The sequence below is a fragment of the Chanodichthys erythropterus genome, chromosome 9, assembly GCF_024489055.1.
Source record: "Chanodichthys erythropterus isolate Z2021 chromosome 9, ASM2448905v1, whole genome shotgun sequence".
NCBI classification, from domain to species: Eukaryota; Metazoa; Chordata; class Actinopteri; order Cypriniformes; family Xenocyprididae; genus Chanodichthys; species Chanodichthys erythropterus.
In genome coordinates, this window is record NC_090229.1 from 27,358,291 (window position 1) to 27,383,837 (window position 25,547).

Below are 25,547 nucleotides of genomic sequence, written 5' to 3' on the forward strand. Positions count from 1 at the left end.
CCTATTAGCTAAAACGTTTGAGAGCAATTTATAATCAGAGCAAAGGAGTGAAACGGGACGCCAATTCATAATTTTTAAAAGATCTCCTTTTTGCCCATTCTTCTTTTCTTGTATGAAATCATCTCTGTGTAATTTTGATTACTTGTTGAATCAGCTAAACTCTGTAAATTCATTATCTCTGCCTCCAAGGCCTTCATAGAACTCATTGCGGGTGTAAGGTTGACAAAATTGTTTTATTTGGACCTTTCCAAAATCCCACCATTGCTGTAAGTCTTGAAATGAATCTTTTGTTTTTTTAAACTCTTCCCAAAATACTTTAAATACATCCTTAAAATCCTTACTACACAATAAGATAGTATTGAAATGCCAGTATGCACTATGTGGTTTAATTTGATTTAAAAAGAAAAAGCCCAATACCATATGATGATCAGAAAAACTGACCGGTGAAATGACACAACTTTTAAAAATACACATCTGATGTTTAAAACCATAAAAACGGTCTAATTTAGCAAGAGATAGAACATTGTCACGAACATGAGCCCATGTATACTCTCTCTGTCCGTCGTGAAAATGCCTCCAAACATCACATAAATCATTCACATTTATCATCTTAATGAGATGGTCTTATGGAGCTCAATATGATTTCTGTCAATATTATTTTCCGTACAATTAAAATCTCCTCCTAAAAATAAATATTCTTCAGTACTGCATTTTTGTAACATTGTACTAAGGGCTTCTAAAAACAACAATCTTTCCACTGCTGCCATTGGAGCATAGACACAAACAAAAACATATATTTCTAAAATAGCTCATTTTTAAAATTCTTCCTTTTTACAATCTCATCAACTTGATAAGAGACTGGACAAAAACTCTTAGTAAATAAAATACCCACACCCCCATAAAGTGTGGTGTTGTGACTGAGGACAAAAATATACCATCCCACTCCTGCATCCAATCAGCAGCATTTTTAACATCACTGTGTGTTTCTTGAATAAAAAATAATGTCTATTTTGTCTGTTTAATGACTTCAAACAATTCAGCTCTTTTTTTTTTTTTTTTTTTTTACCATTTCTTGCACCATTCACATTTAATGATGCAATACACACTTCAGCCATACTCAAAAATAAAAATAAAATCAGACTATGATTCATATTCATTGATTTAACTGCCATCATTTAACTCCAAAAAGACTTTTTGCACTATTTTCTTTAACCTGTACACCTCTTTGTTTGAAAAACAGCCTGCAGCCATGAAATTCTTTGTTTTTTCCACAAACTGTCCTACATCTGGGAAATACTCATTGACCAACACCCCTCCCTTGTTCTTCGTTGATTTGAGGAACAGTTTAATGTCATCTACATAATAATTATGGCTGGAACACTCACTTTGTGACAACGTAACACTTGAGTCAGATAACTCACTGTCACTCTCTGAATCATTCGGATAAACAACATCTTCAAGATCTAATTTCTTTAATTGTCTAAAATCATTAACTTCTTCCTTTTCAAAGGCACGTTAAACAATGCTTGTTCTGAATCAATTTCATTAGGCCTACCGTCAACCGCCTGAACATCCCCCATAACCATTTCTGAATCTCTTTTATCGCTTGACTCCCCTTTGTCTCCCTCGTTCTCAACATCTTTAGCACTTTCGATGTTATCCCCCACTGAAACCAAAGCATCCTTCTCAGTCGCAGCACTCTGAGCTCCATCATGATCGCTTGCCCTCACCACCGCGCTCTCTGCCCCAGCTGAAGCTTCACCGGTCTCACCGGACTCCTCGGCCTCACCGGCTGGCTGCACAGTGCCATTAGCTGCGTCTTCCGCATCAGCCAAACGATTGTCTTCCTCTTGTTTGCTCGGACAAGCTCAGGCCAAATGGCTGACTTTACCACAGCCAAAGCATTTGATTTTGTCAGTGGTAATGAAAACCACAATCAAAATCATCCACATGGAAAGTCAGCGAGAGGTCTAGATCAGTGTCATTGTTTACGATCATGTAAACGGGGCGTCTGAAAGACACAACGTTTCAGTGAGGGAGAAACACGGCCAATTGGATTTATTTTTTAATTGAGGAGACTAGTTTTCCATAACGAGACAAGGCTTGCGTTAAAACAACATCACTAATAAATGGCGGGACGTTCGAGAGAGTAACTCTTTTAGACAGCAATGAAAGTGGAACAACAGGGATAAGAACACCTTCTAAAATAATTCCCCTCTGAACTACTTTGTTTGCTTTTTCTATTGTACTCAAGAAAATTACAATAGCTCTATTCATCTTTGAGGCAGACAATACATTCTCATGTCCCACAATTTCCCCTACAGCTAAACAGCAACTCTCCACACTCGCAGTCGCAAAACATGCCTAAATTACCAAAAAAAAAATAAAATAAATACTTTCAACCATTCAAAAACGAAAAAAGATAGAAAAGAAAGAGAAACAACTCAAGCACGAGTCACCACTCACGCTCACACTCACGCCGCACTCACTCCCAGCATGCACTCCGAGAGAGAGAGAGAGAAATGGTATATTTGAAGCACTATTCATTTTGAAAAGGGCTATACAAATACATTGAATTGGGAAAAGAAAGATTTTTTTTTAAAAACTTATATTTATGGGCTTTTTGTGCCTTTATTTGGAGAGGACAGTAGAGGGCAGACAGGAAAGCATTGGACAGAGAGAGGGGGGCAGGATCAGTAAAGGACCTCAAGACATGAATCAAACTGGGGTCGCCGTGAATGCATTTGCACCATATGACGGCGCACTAACCACTAGGCTATCGGCCTAGAAAAGAAAGAATTTTTAATAATTATTTTGAATAAATAATAATTTTTAGATATTTAGTGCTTTTTTTTTCTTCTTTTTTTACAAATTTTTAAACAATGTTGTCATTATAATATTACACTAATTGTTTTCTCACACTAGAAAGTCGTAGGAAAAATAGCTGCTATTATATTTTAGAAAGAAGGTCCTTAGCAAGGAGCTCATTATATTTGGGGGTCCTTGGCATCAAAAAGTTCGAAAACCTTGATGATCCAACTTTTGATGAAAATGTGTCAATAAAGTTTCATGAAAGCAGCAAGGAACTAAAAGTTATATATATATATATATATATATTATATATATATATATATATGAGCAAATATTAGTAAATGTTTTTTTTATTTATTATTATTTTTTATATATAATTATTATTATACATTTAAATATATGTAATGTTTGGACTCTTTTTTTTGCAGCCTAATTTAGGTTGCTGAATGTTTGGTTTCTAACACAAATAGAAATGTTGCTTGTCCTTAAACATAAGAAACTTGACCTTCACAAACACATGCATGCAAACAAATGCAAACCTACCTAATAAAGCAACTGTTAATTAGCAGCCCTTTGCTCAGACACCACTTCACTGACCTCTCATTAACCTCTATATCTTCTGCTTTCTCCTTTTCAACTCAGCGTGGCTCAGAAACTCTTGCTAATGCTTTCAAACTCCAGATCCATCTAATTAACAGACCAAGTAGAATCCAAACAGGCACCAGCTCAAGCACCTGCATATTTTAAACTGTTCCTTAACACTGATGAATACTTGATTACGCCCGGCTAGCGAGAGCTCATTATTTCTGTATGTTGAGTGATGTTTAGTCACATCCAAGTTTCTTTGGACATTTCTTCAACTGGTTTATATGGATAGTCTGGTTGCTAGGTAATTGCAGCTAGAGCTAAGAAGTATCTTAAGGATGAAAACCAGAAATTAGCTTAATGAATGTGATGTAAGCACATTTTTCATGTTTTTCTTTTCAAACAGTTGTGGAACATAAAGGATGATGATGCTTACAAAGAGGTCTAGACACTATGAGGTCGGTTTGCAGCATCTAGCTAATTTATTACACACTGTTGTGTCTATACATCTCACAAAGCCACATATTCAAATCTTTTCCATAAAACGTCTCGGTTACGTATGTAACCCTCGTTCCCTGAAGGAGGGAACGGAGACGTACGTCAGTAGTGACCGACGAATTGGGATATCGCTTAGAGAGCCCTATCATCTTCGTGTAAACTAAAACAAGCCAATGGAATTGGCGTGCGATATTTGCATAATGCGCACCGCCCCCGACAGGTGTATATAAATAGGAAGCAGATGCAATCGCACTCTGTTTTTCGCTGAGGAGACAACTGGTGTCCGCACTACAGCGAGGGTACAGAAACTGTGGCGACGGGACGTACGTCTCCGTTCCCTCCTTCAGGGAACGAGGGTTACATACGTAACCGAGACGTTCCCTTTCAGTCGGTCACGTTCAACGTACGTCAGTAGTGACCGACGAATTGGGATCCCAACTAAAGCGCCACAGTTACGAAACCCCTTCCAGTGCCCAGCGCAAGCTCAGCCGCCCTTAGCACGGGGTGGCGGTGAAGGGGGCGAGCTTACACCGAGAGAGTCTACTGCTGTCTAACCACTACCCACTAAGTAAACTAGACACACTGGGAAAGCGAACCCGTAAGGGACGCTGCGGAGACCACTACCTACCCAATGGGGGAGGAGTTTACGTGGGAAATACACACATGGACTGGCCCGGGGGGCAGTACGCATATGGAGTCCCTGGGATGGCTCCACCTGGTTCGGGGGCGACTCATCTGACAGGTGACAGCAGAGCTGGCTCTGCTAAGGGAAAGACACGGACTCGGCCCGTAGGGAGTTTTAAACCGTGGAAAATACACATATGGGACCGCTCACGTAGAGGGGTCACGACATATGGGCCCCAGCCAACAGACAGCGTCAGCGACGGATGTAGGCCTGGCATCAGACACTCCGCAATGTCCGAGCCGAAGGGGGAGGCGGAGGAACTCGACAGGGTTCGCCAAGCGGGGAACACGACTGGAGTGGAAGTATGCACGTATCCGGCCAGTGGCGGGAATGGCATTGCAAGCCGACACTTAGAGTGGGTACAACACGTCTACCGACTAGTGGATGCGAGTACACGCGAGGATACCGGCTCTACACGTAGGCTATAAAACCTAGCGAACGTGTTAGGTGTCGCCCAGCCCGCAGCTCTACAGATATCTGTCAGCGAGGCGCCATGAGCCAGCGCCCAGGAAGAGGCCACCCCTCTGGTGGAGTGGGCTCTCAACCCGAGCGGGCAAGGCACGCCCTGGGATTCGTACGCCAAGGCGATGGCATCCACTATCCAGTGGGCCATCCTCTGCTTGGAGACAGCCTTTCCCTTCTGCTGGCCTCCGTAACAGATGAAGAGCTGATCTGAGGTCCTAAAGCTTTGCGTTCTGTCCACGTAAACGCGCAGAGCGCGGACGGGACAGAGCAAAGCTAGGGCTGGGTCTGCCTCCTCCGAGGGCAGCGCTTGCAGGTTCACTACCTGATCTCTGAGGGAGTGGTAGGAACCTTGGGCACGTATCCAGGCCGGGGTCTCAGGATGACGTGAGAAGCACCGGGCCCGAATTCTAGGCACGTTTCGTCGACCGAAAATGCATGCAGATCCCCTACCCTCTTCAGGGAAGCCAATGCAACCAGAAGAACCGTCTTAAGAGACATTAGTTTCAGGTCGACTGATTGCAAAGGTTCGAAGGGATGACCCCGGAGAGCTGTGAGAACCAGGGTCAAATCCCAAGAGGGTACGGAGGAAGGGCGAGGAGGATTCAGTCTCCTGGCCCCCCTCAGGAATCTGACGATCAGATCGTGTTTCCCCAGGGACTTACCCTCAACTGCATGGTGATGTGCGGCAATAGCTGCAACATACACCTTGAGGGTGGAGGGAGACAGCCTTCGCTCCAACCCATCTTGCAGAAAGGAAAGCACGGATCCGACCGAACATGATCGGGGGTCCTCTCGGCGAGAGGCGCACCATTCGACGAACAGGTTCCACTTCAACGCGTAGAGATTCCTAGTGGAAGGAGCTCTAGCGGAAGTGATGGTGTCTACGACCGCTTGCGGGAGATCACTCAGAACCTCCGCATCCCGTCCAGGGACCACACGTGGAGGTTCCACAGATCGGGACGCGGGTGCCACAGGGTGCCCGTCTCTGAGTCAGGGGGTCCTTCCTCAGAGGAATCGGCCAGGGAGGTGCTGTCGCGAGGAGAATGAGGTCTGAGAATCAGGTCCGAGTGGGCCAGTACGGAGCCACTAACAGAACCTGCTCCCCGTCCTCCCTGACCTTGCACATGAGTTGTGCGAGAAGGCTCACTGGGGGAAACGCATGTTTGCGCAGACCCGTGGGCCAGCTGTGTGCCAGGGCATCCGTGCCGAGCGTGCCGCCGGTCAGGGAATAAAACCACTGGCGGAGGGCAGTTTCCGGGGAGGCAAACAGGACTACCTGGGCCTCGCCGAAACGCTGCCAGATCAGCTGGACCGCCTGGGGGTGGAGCCGCCACTCGCCCGCAAGTAGATGCTGCCGTGACAGCTCGTCGGCTGCACGGTTGAGCACACCTGAGACACGAGTGGCCCGAAGGGACCTCAGATCCTTCTGACTCCACAACAAGAGATGGCGGGCGAGTTGCAACATGCGACGGAAGCGTAGACCACCTTGACGGTAGGTGAACGCAACGGCCGCATTGCTTAGTGAGCGGACTAGAACGTGATTGCCTGACAAGAGCTCCTTGAAGCGGGACAGCGCAAGACGAACCGCTAGCAACTCGAGGCAATTGGTATGCCAATGCAACTGAGGCCCCGTCCAAAGACCTGTCACTGCATGCCCGTTGTACGTGGCCCCCCATCCCGTGGCAGAGACATCTGTGGAGACCACAGCGTGCCTGGACACTCGTTCGAGGGGTACTCCGGCCCACAGGAACGAAGGGTCCAACCACCGGACAAGGGTGCGACGGCAGCTCGGTGTCACGGGGACACGGAGCGTGCCGCACTGCCACGCCCATCTCGGGACCCGGCCGCGGAGCCAGTGTTGAAGCGGTCTCATATGAAGCAATCCGAGCGGCGTTACCGCGGCTGCAGATGCCATATGCCCCAGGAGCCTCTGAAAATCTTTCAGTGGAGCCGCTGTCCTGCACTTGAGTGAGCTCAGGCAGTTCAACACCGACTGGACGCGCACCTCGGTGAGACGCGCAGTCCGTGCGACCGAGTCTAGCTCGAGACCGAAACAAGAGATCCTCTACCCGGGGGCGAGTTTGCTCTTGTCCCAGTTGACCTGAAGACCCAACCGGCTGGGAGCTACAACCATGTCGGGTAGGACTTTGTACTGACATGCCCGACCCTCGAACGCAGACCGACCTAGGAAGGGTCTGTGTCGAGGCAGAATCGAGACATGAAAGTACGCGTCCTTCAGGTCTATTGCTGCAGACCAATCCTGGGGACGGTCCAGGATTGGCCGTAGCCCACCGCCCTTTTTTTGGTACAATGAAGTAGGGGCTGTAGAACCCCGACTTCATATCGGCTGGAGGGACCGGCTTGATTGTATCCTTCGCCAGGAGGACAGCAATCTCCACCCGGAGAACAGGTGCACTGTCCAACGACACCGGAGTGAAGTGGACAGCCCTGAAGACCGGGGGACGCCGGGCGAACTGAATCGCATAGCCGAGTCTGATAGTACGAATGAGCCAACTGGACAGTCTGGGGAGCGTGATCCACGCTTCCAGACACTGAGCCAGCGGGACCAAAGGCACCACAGACGCACCGGGGGTGGGGCAGCAAGGCAGAGAGGGACCCGACTCGGACGGCTTGGGGGCAGCCCGGAGTGGGGTCGGACTCTGCGAGGCAGCAGTGTGCATGGGAGACGGCGCACGGGACGCGGTCTGCACCATCACACTGCCACCTGCTGGCGAATGGGGAGGGAGCTGTCAGCGGCGAGGCGGAGCCTGGCACACTGGCAGACACCCCCTGTTGTGACCTGGAGTTTGAGGAAACTGCTCTTTTTGTGGCAAAGTGGGTACCGCTGGACTCCGGAGAGCCAGCGGCGGTAGATGGACAGCCGCCACAAAATCCCCCCCGGCCCTCCTCCGGGGGTTGGAGAGCAGATGGAATACTCTCCCAAAGGGCAGGAACCTTCCGCTCCAGGTCGCCCGTCTCAGGGCCGAGTTTTCCCCGACCGCTTGCCACCTGGCTGGCAGAGACGGGCTGGGCACCACGTCCACGCCCGGCACCCTGCTGTTTGGCTGGTGTAGGTTGCTGCTTTGCCAACTTAGCAGGGGCGGAGGAAGACGCAGGCGGGCGCCCTCGGCGACGAGCGGGCTGAGGCTGAGCCACGGGCGGCTGGGTGGAGGCAGCAGCGGACCGCCGTGGCATGACATGTCTGATAGCCTCAGCCTGCTTCTGTGCAGCGGAGGACTGTTGGGCACAGCTCTCCACCGCGTCGCCGAAAAGGCCGACCGGAGACACGGGGGAATCCAGGAACCGATGTTTGTCGGTCTCCCTCATGTCTGCCAAGGTCAGCCAGAGGTGGCGTTGCTGGGCTACCAGAGTAGACATCGCCTGGCCAACAGAACGCGCTGTCACCTTCGTTGCCCGGAGGGCAAGGTCAGTGGCAGTGCGCAGCTCCCCAAGCAGCTGTTGGTCAGGACCTTCCTGGGGCATCTGCGACAGCGCTTTTGCCTGATAGACCTGCAAAAGGGCCATCGCGTGCAGGGCAGAGGCAGCCTGCTCACAGGCACTGTAAGCTTTCTCAGTCAGACCGGCTGAGAATTCACAGGCCTGGGACGGGAGACGCGGCTCACCGCGCCAGCCAGCGGCCGTTGGACACAATTGCGTCGCAACAGACCGCTCGACTGGCGGGATCTTCGCGTACCCCCTGGCTAGCCCGCCGTCCAGGGAGGTGAAGGCGGACGAGGGACCAGGCCCTGTACGAGCCCCATGCGGAGCTTGCCAAGACCTGGTCACCTCATCGTGTACTTCCGGGAAGAAAGGCATTGGGGCGGGACGCTGGATTTGACCCCCCGCAGCCGACAAGCTGTCACGGCAGCATCTACTTGCGGGCGAGTGGTGGCTCCACCCCCAGGCGGACCCCCCGCCAAGTACCAATCGTCCAACCGAGATGGGCCGGGACAGGGTGGAGGGTTCCACTCAAGCCCGACGCACAAGGCGGCCCGGGAGAGCACAGCCGTGAGCTCGGGATCCGACTCGGGCAACGCTACCGTCCCGGGCGGCAGCGCGTCCGAATCCTCCCCCGAGGACTCAGGCTCACCTTCCGATGCAGCGATCGACATCCGATCCGCCGCCAGCACACCAAAGGTAACGGCTGGACAGTCCGTAGAGGGCCCAGCGGAAACCAACGGTGGCACGATGGGTTGCGGTGCTGATGAGGCGGCAGGGGCCCGAGGAGCGTTTCCGCTCGGCGGGGAAGCCCTGACCGTAATCCTCTGGTCACCCTTCCTATACAGCGCCGTACCGTCATTCCGGTTCCCGGGGCCGGAAAAAACGGTCGTACGCGGCATAGGAGAGGGGACCCCCGCTTCCTGAGACTTCAGGAAGGAGAGTCTCGACCTCAGCATCGCGATAGTCATGTTCCCGCAATGGGAACATGAACCATCCACAAAAGCTGCTTCAGCGTGCAGAATGCCCAAACATGAGATGCAACGATTGTGCCCATCAGCAGGGACCAGGGAACGACCGCACCCATTAACGCACAGACGAAATGACATACTGTCAGGGTTCGTCTGTAAAGCTCTTTTAGAAGGGGAAGTCAACTCACTTGTGCTGAAGCACCCAGGGAGCGACGCGATGTGTCAGGTACACCACTCCCTGACACACCGAGGAACCGGCCCAAATCGCTACACACGCACACACTCTTTGTGTTGCTGTGAAAACAGCAGTTTTTGAGCTTATAGCTCAGCTCCTCGGAGACTCGCGACCTCGCTGAACATGCCCTTTCACCAGCACTGAAAGCTCGCTGTAAATCCTCTTCTGAGGCAATGTTTTAGAATAAAACAAACGAAGAAAGGAGTCTTCTAAAACAGGACAGCAGTGAATGGCTCCGAAGCGAAAGACAGAGTGCGATTGCATCTGCTTCCTATTTATATACACCTGTCGGGGGCGGTGCGCATTATGCAAATATCGCACGCCAATTCCATTGGCTTGTTTTAGTTTACACGAAGATGATAGGGCTCTCTAAGCGATATCCCAATTCGTCGGTCACTACTGACGTACGTCGAACGTGACCGACTGAAAGGGAAAACTTGATATTGGTCTTTAGTTTATCTAATTATTTCTGTATTCTATAATCAGTTTTGTAAGTTCACTACTGTTATGAAGGTGTAAATGAGCAGCCAAGTGGATCTAAATGGAGGAATATAAAACACATGGAAAAACAGTAGGAACAATGACACACGAGGAAACACCACACATAACACCTACAACGACTAACAAAAGTGAAACACAAGCACTATATATACACAGGAAATATGAATATATATATATATATATATATATATATATATATATATATATATATATATATATATACACACTATACACACTATACACACTAGCATAGTGGCGTCCACACTCGGTCCTGGAGGGCCACTTTAGCTCCAACTTGCCTCAACACACCTGCCTGAAAGTTTCTCGTATGCTTGATTAGACCTTGATTAGCTGGTTCAGGTGTGTTTAATTGTGGTTGGAGCTAAACTCTGCAGAACAGTAGGCATTTCTCAATGTCAAGGAAGGATCCTCGGAAGCCAGAATTTTGAGGATGCTACGTCATCAACATCCGTCAAAGGACTGTTCCAATGTCGAGGATCCTCTGAATTTCAAACAAGGACTGAGTCCTTCGTTCGAAAAATATCCCATATACAGGAAAGGATGCATATGTGTATCCTTCACGCTCTTCGCGCTCTCAAATCACCCACAATCCTATGCGTGCAGCTTTGCGATCTTGTTAAAAAAAACAAAAAAAAACAAAGTCGGACGTTAGCGGGCAATATGCTTTCAAATGTAGGTATATTTACGTTACCAAACATTTGTTATAACTGTAGCAAATATGTCAGATAAGTAAAGTTTAACGTTTAAATGCCAGTACAAATTACTACCGTATTGATATTATAAATAATACAAATACAAATTATGTTATTGATGGCTAACTAAACTGGACCGTCATTTAACAATTGTTAGCTTGGTTGCCATCACCGGCATTTCTTTGACCTTTTCACTGGCATAATGACGCAATGACGTGCACTTGCTAGTCTGTTCCATTTACGTGTTCTCCGAATGCTAAAGAGGAGCCTCGCCTAACCTCTGAAGGAAGTGACTTGGAAGTACCGGTCCTGCCAAGGAAGTATCCTTGACATTGAAAAACGCCTAGTGGCCCTCCAGGACTGAGTTTGGACACCCCTGCACTAGCCTAACAAGATAACAAGGGGGCGTGGTAAATGGAAACACATGGGGAACCTAATCAACATGAAAAACTACAAAGAACTACAAAACATGACACAAGACAGGAAATAACAAAAGAATCCACAAAGACACAGGAAATACATTACAACTACCCTTGTGCTGAAAGACAAAGCCAATACCAATGCCGATAATTATTTTGTTATGTCCAATAACCAGTAAATTGCAAAAATGTATTAGCTTTTTCCAAATGTATGTTTAAAATTTATTTTATGTATTTGTCTATTCAAAATGTGTAAATGTACAAGGAAATCACAACATTGTGCAGCATAAAAAATGAATATTCATTTTGAGATTGGCAAAAGAATACATTTAACAATTAGTAATTTATCATTTGTTTGTGAAGATTAACTTTAGGTGAGCGTTCGATTACAGAATTGGGGAAACGTACAGTTAAAAATTCAATAATAAGTATATTGTATGTTTAAAGGATTAGTTCACTTTCAAATGAAAATTAGCCCAAGCTTTACTCACCCTAAGTCCATCATATATGACTTTCTTCTTTCTGATGAACACAATCTGAGAAATATTAATGGTCCCACTTTATATTAAGTGGCCTTAACTACTATGTACTTACATCAAAAAAAATAAGTACAATATACTTATTGGGTTCATATTGAATTGCAAAACACTTTTGCTGCTATTAAGGTGGGATACGGGTAAGGTTAGGGAAAACTTTGGTGGTATTGGTAGGATTAAGGGTGGGGTAATTTTAAATGTAATTAACTCAACAGTGTAATTATAAATGTAATTGCAGAAATTAATTACAGAAATTACATGCAGGTGTTTTTTAAAATATAAGTACAATGTAAAAACATTTATGTACAAAATAAGTGCATTGTATCAAATGATTAATTTAAATGTAAGTACATAGTAGTTAAGGCCACTTAATATAAAGCGGGTCCATATTAATAAATATCGGACGCATCCAAGCTTTATTATGGCAGTGAACAGGACATATTTTACACAAATGCATCGCTTCGCTTCAGAAGGTCTTTATTAACCCAGAGAGCCGTGTGGAGTACACGTTTATGATGGATGGATGTGGATGGAAGCACTTTCTTCAGCTCATACTCGTGACCCTTTTTCACTGCCATTATAAAGCTTGGATCCATCAGGATATTTATTAAAATATATCTGATCGTGTTCATGAGAAAAAAGAAAGTCATATACACCTAGGATGGCTTGAGGGTGATTAAAGCGTGGAGTAATTTTAATTTGAAAGTAATACTTTAATAGACAATACAATATGCACCAATTACCAGCCTAATATACTGTTGGTCCTCTGTGTGCTGCCTAAACAGTGCCAAACCACTGAGGCATTGACTCTACAAGACCCCTGAAAGTGGCATGTGGTATCTGGCACCAAGACATTAGCAGCAGATCCATCTAATCAGTCCTGAAGGTTGTGAGGTGAAGCCGCTGTGGAGCCACTTGTTGGTCCGGCACATTCCACAGATGCTCAACTGGATTAAGATCTGGGGAATTTAGAGGCCAGGGCAACACCTTGAACTCTTCATCATGTTCCTCAAACCATTCCTAAACAATATGTGCAGTGTAGCAGGGTGCATTATCCTGTTAAGAAGAGGACACTTCCACGAGGGAACACCATTGCCATGAAGGGGTGTAGCTGGTCTGCAACAATGTTTAAGTAGGTGGCTCGTGTCAAATTTACGTCCACATGAATGGCCGGACGCAGTGTTTCCCAGAATATTGCCCAGAACATCACACTCCCTCCACCGGCTTGTTTTCATCCCACAGTGCATCCCACATACACATGATGTAAAAGAAAGCAGGATTCATCATACCAGATGACCTTCTTCTGCAGCTCCAAGGTCCAGTTCCGAGGCTCATGTGCCTGTTGTAGGCGAATTCGTTGGTGGACAGGGGTCATTATAGGCATCTTATTGGTCTGCATCTATGCAGCAGTGTTGTGACACTTCTCCCATATAACCATCATTAAAATCTTTCGTGACTTGTGCCACAGTGGAATTTCTGTTGGCTCAGAGCAGACAGGATAGCCTTCATTGCCCTTGTGCATCAATGAGCCTTGGTCACCCAACACCATGCTGCCAGTTTGTGGTTTGTTCCTCCTCAGACCACTGTTGGTAAATTCTCACCACTGCTGACTGGGAGCAACCTACAAGCCTTGCCGTTTCAGACATACTCTGACTCAGTCACCTTGCCATAACAATTTGGCTCTTGTTTAAGTCGCTCCGATCTTTATTCCTGTCCATTTCTTCTGCATCCAACATGTTGATTATGAAAACTGATTCTCTGCTTACCATCTAATCTACCCAGGCCCTAATATGTTCCTTTGTTAGGAGATGATTAACAATATTCGCTTCACCTGACTGGCCATTTTGTTTTGGTTCACTAGTGTATATGAAAAACAAAACTCCAAACTTGGATGATAAACAATATGGATCCAGTATTTTGTGCATCACTACTTTGAAATCAAAAAAATGTGTCTAAAAGCATCTGCCAGATTTCATAAATGTTAAATTAACCAAATGCAAGTGGCCCTAAAAAGAAGCCCTGCATCCCAAAAATTGGTTAGCAATCCATCATATTAAATTTCAATCTGACAGAAAGAGGTGATGCAGATCCTTAATAATCTGTTAATGTAAATCTTATAACTCTCTCAATCTCTGGATGTAGTACATTAGAATGTCTTTCTCTCACGGCTTCCCGCAGATGTGATGTGATAAACTAGTTTGCCAAACATTGTAACATTGTCATTTCCTAGCAACTGAGAAAGCCAAAACCAACAGATTAGCATCCTGCTGATGAGAATATCTCATGAGTGTTTGCACAGCCTCTCCGAGCGTTAGCCTTGGTTTTTCCCTCAGCGTAGAGCAGAAATATGCAACTCTGATTGAAGTATAGTAAGGCTCTTCTCTTATCTGACTTATTATGTTGGACTTTTGCCATGAAGGGATCCCTTTTGATTACTGCAAATATGTTATGTCTTACAGTATCAGTATCACTGTCTTTGGGTAGTGCCACAGTGTGTTATGTTTTCAGTTGTGTATGGCGACTCCAGCACTAACCGATATCAATTATGCTGGCTGGCTACATTTTTATAAGCACTTATTAAGCTTTAAATACCTTTCATGTCAATGATTTGCATGATTAAAGAATGTTTAATGAGCTTCCTTTTATTAGGACAGAATATTCATGGCAGCATTTTCCTTATTTTTGTTAAATCCAGTAAATGACTCTAAAGCATGTTGATGTAGCCCACATATTCGGGAGATTATAATTACATTATTAGTAGGATCAACCAGCCTTCACTATTACCAATTAGTGTTTAAAGGCATAATTGGAAATGCAAATCATCATTACTTTCTGTTTTATCACACTGTATTAAATCCTGTTTTAATGCATGCTTGCTTGTCTGATGGATTCATCAAGTATCTAGATGATCTGACATTATATGAATAGGTGCAAGAAAAATGCATTGAAAAAACAGATGTTACTGTTTTATGACATGACAAGGTTAGTTTAAGTGAAATGTCAAGTGTTGCAACTCCCTAAAAATGTAATATTTATGAATTAATAATTCATTTTTATACAAAAATTGATTTTTTTTTTTTTTTTAATACATTTTATCTTTTACTTTACATTTTTAGGGGCACTCTATCCCATATGCTGCTTGTGGACAAATTCAAAAAATGAGAAAATTACTTTTACATCTGGGGCTTGTGGAAATTAAAATGATGTTGTTTCATAACAGGAGACAACACAAAAAATACACAAGTCTTTCGCCAGTTGGACCGAGGTTTTGCTCACGTATCTTCCTAACTGAAATCAATCTATCCACAATCTCTGCTCTTTTAGGCTTTACTCATAATAACCTCATGTTTTGATTCAGTCAGTTTTACCAGCATTAGACATGTCTGGCCAAGTCTTTTTATCCTGCCTTCATTCCCCTCACGTATCTAATAACATGCTGCCATAGTTCTGGGTCAAGAGGTGAAGCAAGACGGCTGTGTCTTTATGCTGAGTTCGCTTGTTGGACTTAAGCCTAATACATTCTTACATTTTTATTAGGAAGCAGATTGGATAACACAAGCGGCAGATTTGTTCCTTAGCCAATATGTCACTTGTGTCTTTATCGGATGGTTCCGAGCCTGGAAGATTTAGAACAAGAATCCTGATAATTAAATCTATGATACGCATGCTTTAGGAAAGGTTAGCATCATTGCTTAACCGTGGACATTTCACTATAAATAGAATCAATAGGACAAATACAGCGTTAGTTCTTCTACGCTAGAGTACTTACTGTCTTTCTGCTAAACAAGAAATTACAAGCAAATATTACCATATTACTTGTCTTGTCTTGTTTTGTTTATTTATATAGCACTATTTAAAACACAACCAAGGTTCAACCAAAGTGCTTTGCATAAAAAGTACAAGAAATAGGGACAAACATCAACAACATATAAAACACCACATTTAATCATTGTACGCTACCAACATTGAATGTGCTTTGAACAGATTCTTGAAGATTGACAGTGATTTGGCAGACCTGATAGGCAAGGGCAACTCATTCCAAGGTCTCGGCCCGATCGCCTTTATATATTTTTGATTCCCTGAGCGTAGTGTTCTGGGAGGATTATATGGGATTAAAAGGTTTGCCAAATACGATAGGGCCTGGTTGTTTAAAGATTTGTAGACGAACAATAAAATTTTGTATTTAATTCTAAAATGGACTGGGAGGCAATTTAGAGAAACTAATACAGGATTAATTGGTTCATATTTCTTTACCTTCTTTAATAGCCTCGCCGCAGCATTTTGTACTGATTGTAATCGAGAAAAAGATGTGGCGATGATGCCAGAATACAAAGAATTACAGAAATCCAGCCGTGATAGAATAAAGGTATGGAAAGTCTGAGTTTGTTAAGAACGGTTTAGTTTTGACTAACAAACGCAAATTATAAAAACAAGCCTGGACCATTGAGTTAATTTGCTTATCTAATTTTAGGTTATCAATTAGGAAGCCTAAATCTCTTACTGTTGTTTTCAAATACGATGCTAGAGGATTCGAATCTAATACATCATCTAAGTTATTTGGGTGGCTAAAAACAATAACCTCTGAGATACTGATTCTGATTGGTCAGTTGAGACTTTCTGTTTAAATATTTCCTCATAATAATACCAAAATGTATAATTTTACTGTTGTGACTGGCAACTAATTACCTAAACTGTGTACGTTTCATGTCTCTTGTATCACTCTGTGGTTTCTTTCTTTTCAGAGAATACAATTATTTAAACTTAATTAATATTTCATGTCCATTATGCCTTAAAAAGATCAGAGCCGTGGTGTCACAAATTTATCCAGGGTGCTAATGTGGGAAATTTGAGTTTGAATCTGGGCTACTTCATCTCCTGAGCTCATCCTTCTCTCTTGTCTTCACATAATTTCTCTCTACTTTGACTTATATTATATTACACTTTTTGTTATACTAGTTGAAACTCTCTTCACATCCTGATAGCAATCATAATCAATAATACAAGTGATCTATATATTAAAAAAATGTACATATGTCTTCTGTGGAAGTCTCAGGACCAAAAACTGTTCATCCAATCATTACATTCGGTCTGACTACAATATCCTATCTGCCTGTCAACATATGTATTTCCACACCTCCACGCACCCTGCTCAGCATGTTCCATAAGGCTATGCAGAGTTGTAGACAGACAGTCACCGAGTGCCACAAACAGCAGCCGCATTTTACAGTTCCTCCTGAACCAAAAAAACAAGCGTTCATGCCATGTTGTAACCATAATTACAAGATGACAACCCATGACATTCTACCCGGAGCTGCTCACATTCTCAGACTCGGATTTATGTGTTTTTAAAAACACTATCAATGTTGAAATTAATCTGCAGCAGTCAGGTTGTACAAGTAAGAGCCATAAGTTGTTTACATTCATTATTATTGTAATGTTACACTCTTAACCCAAATTAGTTGACTTTACTAGAAAATTGCGTGGAAACCCGTTGCACTAACCCGTTTTTACACAAGATGAAACTAAACAGGTTAAGTTGTATGAACATAAAATCTTAAGCGGTGCAGTAGACAAATCAAGTTTACATTAAGTAGTCTTTACTGAAATTCATTAGTTCACACATTATTTATGTTTTTGAGTATACGTTATATAAAATAACTATTAAGTTAAACAAATGATTTTAAGTACAAATAAATGTTATATTTAAGTAAAATATTATAAATTAATAAATTATACTACAAATGAATACAAAAAAATCTAAATTTAAGAAAACAAACAACAACATTTCAATGTTTTTTTTATTATTATTATTATTATTATTATTATTATTAACAAAAAAAAACAAAAGGAAACACTTCAATTTGTCAACCAAAAAGACAAGTAAAAAAAATAAAAATTGCATAAGCAAATTTTCTTTTTGCTTAACAATTGTAAATTGTTTAGAGGAGGAAAATGAACAGTATTCAACAATATGCAGACAAGCATTAAGATTAATAAATTAAAGATTAAATAAAGACCACACACTCCCGCATGAGCACACACACTCCAACTGTTGACAACTTTTCTCGTATCAATAGAGCAACAATATGCTGTTTTAAACATACAGTACACTTTTAGCGCAGAGCACAACTTTAGAGCACTTACTGCAGTGACTGGACAATCTGAACAAGAATCTTCACCTTTCTTGAGAACAAAAAACAGTCATGGTAACTTCTTATAATCCCTTTGTGAATATCATAATTATAATAATTAATAATAATATAATTTTTTTTTATGTTTGTAAGCTGGGTTTTAGTTCACTGTGGCCCAATATGAGAAGTACTTGTTGGGTCAACTGGAATGTGTTCTTCGTTGATTTGGGGTAGTTGAGATACAGTGCATATGCAAGTCCAAAGAGAATGCAAACATCTTTTGGCAAGTCTTTAATACCTTCCATCATAACTTCTCCCTCAACGATGATCTTAATTGAAGCTGGATTGAGATGAAGGGAAGATGGGAGCACAGCACCTTCATGCTCAACAAGGAGGAGCCCAAAGTCAAGGTGGCAAAATGTGCGATCACCATCGGAATCCTAACAACAGAGAACATTCATGACATTTCTCATTACATAACCATCAATAATGTTAAAGAATAGAGTCTTGTAATGAGACAGACACATGAGGGAATGTGTGAATTGGTTGCAGAATATGACTATAGATAAATAGTAGCAGAATATGAATATAGAAATAGATTAGAAAGACCTTTTGCTACTAAGTTTCAGTGATTTAAAAGGGTTAGTTCACCCAAAAATCGAATTCCTGTCAAAATAATGTCATTTATTACTCACCCTCATGTCGTACCACAGCTGTAAGACCTTCGTTCATCTTCAGAACACAAATTAAGATTTTTGATGTAATACAAGTGTTTCTGATCCACACATAGGTAGCTAAGTCATTGCAACTTGACGTCCAGAAAGGTACTAAAGACATTGTTAAAATAGTCAACATGACTGCAGTGGTTCAACCTTAATGTTATGAAGAGACGAGAATAGGGCTGGACGATTATGGCCTAAAATCAAAACCTTGATTAATTGAACATTTTACCTCGATTACGATTAATGAACGATTATTTTGTTTCTGTTTTTTTTTTTTTTTTTTTTGCCCTTATAGTTCAAGGTTTGTACTGTAAATATGACTATTAAAGGTGGGATATTTTTTCCTATTGAAAGAGCGATCTGACACGGCTCACTTTCAGCAGTTAACCTCCGTGTTTTGCTTTTTTGCCACTGACTGGACTATGTTTTTAAGTCGGAAGTATTAACAGTATTACAAAACCCAAATAACCGACATGGGAAAATCACGTCGGTTAGAGATTCTGAATTTCGGTTTCGATTACTTTTCGATTAATCGTCCAGCCCTAGACGAGAATACTTTTTTGTGCACAAACAAAACAAAAATAACTTTATTCAAGAATTTCTTCTCTTCTATTTCAGTCTCCTGCGCAGTTGACAAAGTGAACGCAGTGCTTCCAATTTCTACGTCGGAACGCTGACTCAGTATTGGCCATCTCCTGTGTCAGCATCACACGCATGCATTGTGATGCTCACATGTACCGAGTCAGCGTTCTGACGTAAACACGGAAGTGCTGCAATGTGTTTCCTACATCAACAGCATAGGACAGGGTAGAGAAGAAATTGTTGAATATAAGTCATTATTTTTTGTTTTGGAGCATAAAACGTATTATTGTTGCTTAATAACATTAAGGTTGAACCACTATCACGTGGACTATTGTAACAATGTCATTAGTACCTTTTCTGGACCTCAAAAGGTGCAATGACGTTGCTGCCGACGTGTGGTTCACAAACCTTCAGATTTTATCAAAAATATCTTAATGTGTGTTCTGAAGAGGAACAAAGGTCTTGCGGGTTTGGGTGAGTAATTAATGACAGAAATTTCATTTTTGGGTGAACTAACCCTTTAGCTCTATGCATACATTTCATCAAACACAAGGACTAATCAAAGAATTATGTTGTCATGGTCCTTTAAGAAAATAAGTTACTTACAAAGCATGCTTTGAAGAAGTTCATGAGGTTTAACCAAAGACAATCGGGAGTCCTCTGAGCACCAGTGACGTAATATCAGTTGGTTCTTGAGTCTATTGGGTAGTAAAACAAAACACAAAGTTACATAGCTAGAATAACAAGAAATTATCTACAAGATATCTGAACCAACAAAGCACAATTCTGATTGTATCACTTATTGTGACATTTTCATTACTGTAAAAAAAAAAACACTGCAAGTGTATAATGGATATGGACTAACCCTGGTTTGGGTCAACAGCTGTCCAGCATTCCCTCTCTTAGATCGAAAGATATCATTTAGATGAAGACTGTTGATCAATGCTTTCAGAGAATTCCTGCTTAAGGTTCTTTCCCACAATCCTGTTCAACTCCACAAACACCTGCAATATATATATATATATATATATATATATATATAAATAAAAAAATACAGTGCAGTACATTTAAAAACTAAATTATACTGTGGTTGAAGGTACCCATGTTGTGTGTGAGAAAAGATAAAGGGATAACGTTACTTCACCCAAACATGAAAATTTGCTCATTTACACACCATTATACTAGGGCTGCACGATTAATCGCATGCTATTCTCACGCGCATTTCGTCAGTAAAGCCGGTTCCCTGATTACCGCTAAATCGCCATCACCTGTTTTTAAACGGAGCGCCTTTTAATAGACAGAGCCGTAGTTCACAGACAAGCCACGCAATATCGCGTTCATTATCGCAGGCGATTCATCTGCGATATGAACGCGATATTGCGTGGCTTTTCAGTGATCTACGGCTCTGTCTATTAAATGCCGCTCCATTTGAAAGCAGGTGATGGCGATTTAGCGGTAATCAGGGAACCGGCTTTACTGACGAAATGCGCGTGAGAATAGCATGCGATTAATCGTGCAGCCCTACATTATACTGTCTCAGGCATTTATGAATTTCTGTCTTTCTTTGGATGAACACTAAGAAAGATTTTCTGTGTCATTTCTGTGAGCTTGTGTATAATACCAGTGTACGGGACAGTAGTTGATGCTTCAAAAATCACACAAAGTGAACACAATGGTAATTCATACAAACAAAGACATTGATACATCAACTGTGGTTGTGTGGATTATAGTGTTCGCTTTGTGTGATTTTTAAAGTGTCAATTTAGGGGGACCTGTATACTTGCATTATATGGACTCAGAGATTAATTATTTTCTACAAATATTTGTTTGTGTTCATCTGAAGAAAGAAAGTCATATACTTCTGGGAAAGCATGAGGGTGTGTAAATGACACTGAACAATGATATCAAATAATAATAGAAAGATAAATCAGTAATAGCACTCTTGAACATACCTGCTCTCCTGTAAAAAGAGCAGGACAGTGTCCAACATCTGGCTTATGGACCTTAAAAAGCTAATTTTTCAACCGTTACCATAATACACCAAAGAGACATAGGCTATGCTAATGTTAGCCACAAGCATGTGTACATACATTCACACATGCTGATATGAACAGACAGAAAAAAAAACAATGAAATGCAAACTGTGAACATACAGAAACACACTGGCTAACGTTATAAACTGTGACCTGACAGAAACAGCGAATTTGAATGTTAACGTAAGCCAATCTGTGAACTGAAGAAAGGAAGAAAAAGAAGAAAAAAAACAAAAAAAAACAATGTCGACCGGAACATTAACACTAATTACATTTTTAGCGTTCAACTAACATTGGCCAGGTTTTGGGGTAATCACTTTTGTCAGAAATATAAGATTAATACACTCACCGTTTAATGTTTCTTTCAAAAATCCATGTTTAACATGCAGCATCGGCAGGATGAGCAGACTCTTCAAACGGCGCGCTCCTCTCTCTGTCAGTCACCTGTTTCAATAGGCCCCTCCCTCCCTCGCAAAAGCATAACATTCCTAGTTATCACAGCTTAACATGATCAGTGCGCTCAATATTAAATCTGATTAGTGCAAACAACTAATTTGATTTAGTTATGACAGTGCTTTTTCAAAAACAACAAAGAATCAGTAATGACCACTTAAAATGTTTCATTAATACAAAATCCAGGTTTGCTCTGATGGGAGGGTGGTCTCATGCTTTCGAAGCTACTGTAGCATGCTATTGCTAGCCTCTCTGAAATTGCCTGCCCTACCTTTAAGTTAGCAATCTAACTGGTATGAAAATGAGAGACTTTCAACCTCTCAAATAGACTCTTCTTGTTATGCAGTGTTAGTGAGAAAACAGTGGTGCGCTAAACCTAGATTTGCACTGAAAAATCCTACACTTCAGCCTTATAGCATGTTCATCTGGCTGTATTCCATATTTCTTTTATTTCGTTTTGTTTATTTATTTATTTATTTTGATACTCCTGGGGATGTCAGATGTATTCTCAGTGTGCCCCATATCTGCGACACAGATTCAGGAAAGAAAACAGAAACACCGGGGGGCTATGCAATGCTATAATTCCTGTTCTTGGCTCAGAAGAGAATGAGTCACAATGGTGCCTTACAATCTCAAGAAAAGAACCAAATGACAATCTCTTTGTGGAAAAGTACAGAGTCATTTACTCTGTAAATGTGCCAGTGAAACTAAATTGCAGTGGTAACTTAATCTGTTGCAGTCTGAATGTGTGATTTTATTGTGTTTGATATATCATTGTATTTTTTAAAAGGATAAACACCTTTTAAAGAATCCATGAAATCGAAATTGGACATTTGCTTTCTCTGTGGTTAAAAAAAAAAAAAAAAAAAAAAGATTACAAAAGTCTTCCATTTGGGGAAAAAGGACTATTGGAATATTGACATTGTATCTTTCACTCAGGGGTTTGTATATATTTGCGTCCAATCAAACGCTTTCAAGAATTAGACTGTCTTTCCCACTAATAAACCTCCATTAATTACAGTAGCAATATCTAATGGTCCATATAGCTATGATTTTACAAAAGCCTATTGGTTATTTTAAAGGAGACACAATCCCCAACTTTTTGTTTCAATTGGAAATAAGTTGAATTCATACAACTTCATTTTCCATTTTACTGCATGTGCAAATCGTGAACTACACAACCCATGTGAGTTGTGTACAACCACATCCTGAAGAGAAATATCCATCAATCAGAGAAACAAATCACCAAACAGTAAAGCAAATCACACAATATATGATTTTATATTATATTATAACTATATAAAGGGCACTGATCAGGCCACATTCATTTACACGATATACTGATTCACGACCTAGAGAGCTAGGGAGCTGATTGAGATACAGGGTTAGTCTCTCTAAACTCTTTCTTTCCAAGATCCTACTCTGCTCTGATTGGTCAGATGGCCCAGTCTGTTGGCCCATACATCGCTTGTCAGAAACTAAACATCCATATCTGAATTTTAGCTCCGGAGGCTTGAAATTGTGTTTCCTCAAAGAACATGCTTTTACACAACCACTTACCCATAAAGACCCCTACACTCTCCCCTTCTCTCAGTTTCAGTCCACCTTTTGTGGTCTAAGAGGCCTGTCTGAAATATTAGATCAGTGGATTATCTCTTCTAACCTGGGTGATGTTATCTTCCCCCACGTACTGTGTGTTTAACCCCACTGGCATGCTTCTCAAACCCTTCCACCATATTTCACGTCCTCCTGCCTCGGCTGAGATTAGTCAAAGATGAAGCACCTCATCACCTCCCCTGTTTTATCTGAGATGTGTTGCATGAGAGTCTGGCTTCACCCTGTGTTTAAACTGGATTTGGTGCACTTGACTCCACTCAAGTCTGGGATCGCAGAGATTGTGGATACCTCTACACGTGACCTATTTCAGACTTTACTGCTGATATTTGAAGAAAAAAAAGCTGTTTGTAACAAATGCAGTGATGGCACCATTTATATTACATTATATTATATTATTCTTGCAATTTATTTGTTGCTTGCAGAAAAAAAAATTGAGTCAGAATACGCAAGCACAAAGATTCACAAAGCCTTATAATATTGTGGTTGAATATTAACAATGCTGATGTGTTTAAAATGGTAACATCATAATGCATTAGGCTTAATGTCACCTTGAAAATTAACAATATAAAATAAATTCTAATGCAGCAGTCTCTTTAAATAGGAGTTTATCGCTGTTTAACACCCAGACTGATTCTCTAATATTTCCATTGTATTATATTTTCATTCTTCATTTTTTCACAGTGATATATTGTTTATTAGTGTAAATGTTTCTGTTTTCCAGTATTTTTTGCTTTTAAAGAGCCATGTTGCCAATATTTTCTTGTTAAACGCTAAAGCTGAAAAACAGTGAAACCAGCCTCATTAGTCTTACTCACAAAGATGAACTTCCATGCTGATGTGAGATGACACAATTTTGCAAATATCATATTGTGCTCAGCCCACCTTTGATATCTGTATTACTTTCATGATGGGAAAATAGGCCATTTTGATGATTTGTTCTTTTATAATGCCAAAACGATTTCTCATTTAATAGCACAGAGAGAATCTCACAAAAGCTGCTCTTATCATTCACGTTTCAACCACCCTGACCTTGAGTCGAGACTATTCATGATGTTTGGAATGCTTATTAATGTTTTACATCATGAATCCTGAATGACCTTGTCATGAAAACCCTAAAAAGCTTGATATTTACTTTATAGAGTTTTGTAAAGAGTTTGATGAAGGGTAATCAGACTTCCCTTCATCTAATTTTAGTCACGTTATTTGTTGACAGTACTGTAGTTTCTATTTGTGATTTGGAAATCAAAGAATTAGTTTAAAAACATGTTTTTGATCAAAGCGCCTTTGTTTGAGCAGTATATTTGACATTAAACCATTATATCGCACTTTCACATCATGTGTATTAAATAGATCATTAGAGACTGTCAAATTGATCTGAGTTGTTTTCACTTAATTTATAGTGGGCAGATTTAATTAACCTTGCCCTCCCTTTGGGTTCCTTTCATCCCAGGCTTTGTTTTATCTTTTTTTCCACAGTGACAATCATGGATAAATGTGATTAAAATTAACATTTAACTCTCCTGTTTCAGTAGAAAGCAAATTAAGGCATAATATTTTCACAGGGAATAGAGTTCATAAAATTATAATGTCTGACTGAGAATAAAAGGTGCCACGTGTGATTTCTGCACCACCACTGTCACTGAATGGAATTGTTTTCTAAATTCCAGTTCCCTTTCGAATGGAAATCAATGCTATATCATTGCGGACACATAAAGTTGCTCTAATCATGGGCATCCCCTCTCAGTGAGTCCCCAATTGATTGTGTTCGGTTGTTCCCTTCCAGCGAACTGTTTCAGGACACCCAACAAACCAATCCTCCTCACCCCCCTTTATGACCGGAAGTTCCCACAGGTTTGCTTTTAGGAACAAAGCAATTGCTGCAGTAGAAGCCACTGTATATAATAATTTTTGTATATAATAAATGACTTGCGCCTCAGAGCGCGCAGACGAAACCCAATAAACGCTGTCATGTTATCTTGCATTCAGATGGCTGGTTTTGGTCCCACTTTATATTAAGTGGCCTTAACTACTATGTACTTACATCAAAAAATAAGTACAATTTACTTATTGGGTTCATATTGAATTGCAAAACACTGCTATTGAATTGGGATACGGGTGAGGTTAAGGAAAGCTTTGGTGGTACGGGTAGGTT

At 41.8% G+C, this 25,547-nt stretch overlaps 1 protein-coding gene across 1 annotated transcript in view; it reads left to right on the forward strand.

Moving 5' to 3' along the window:
• si:dkeyp-14d3.1 (transmembrane protein 132C) overlaps positions 1-25,547 on the forward strand; it is a 440,140-nt gene that overhangs the window by 104,195 nt on the left and 310,398 nt on the right. The gene's annotated exons all lie outside the window — the stretch shown is intronic.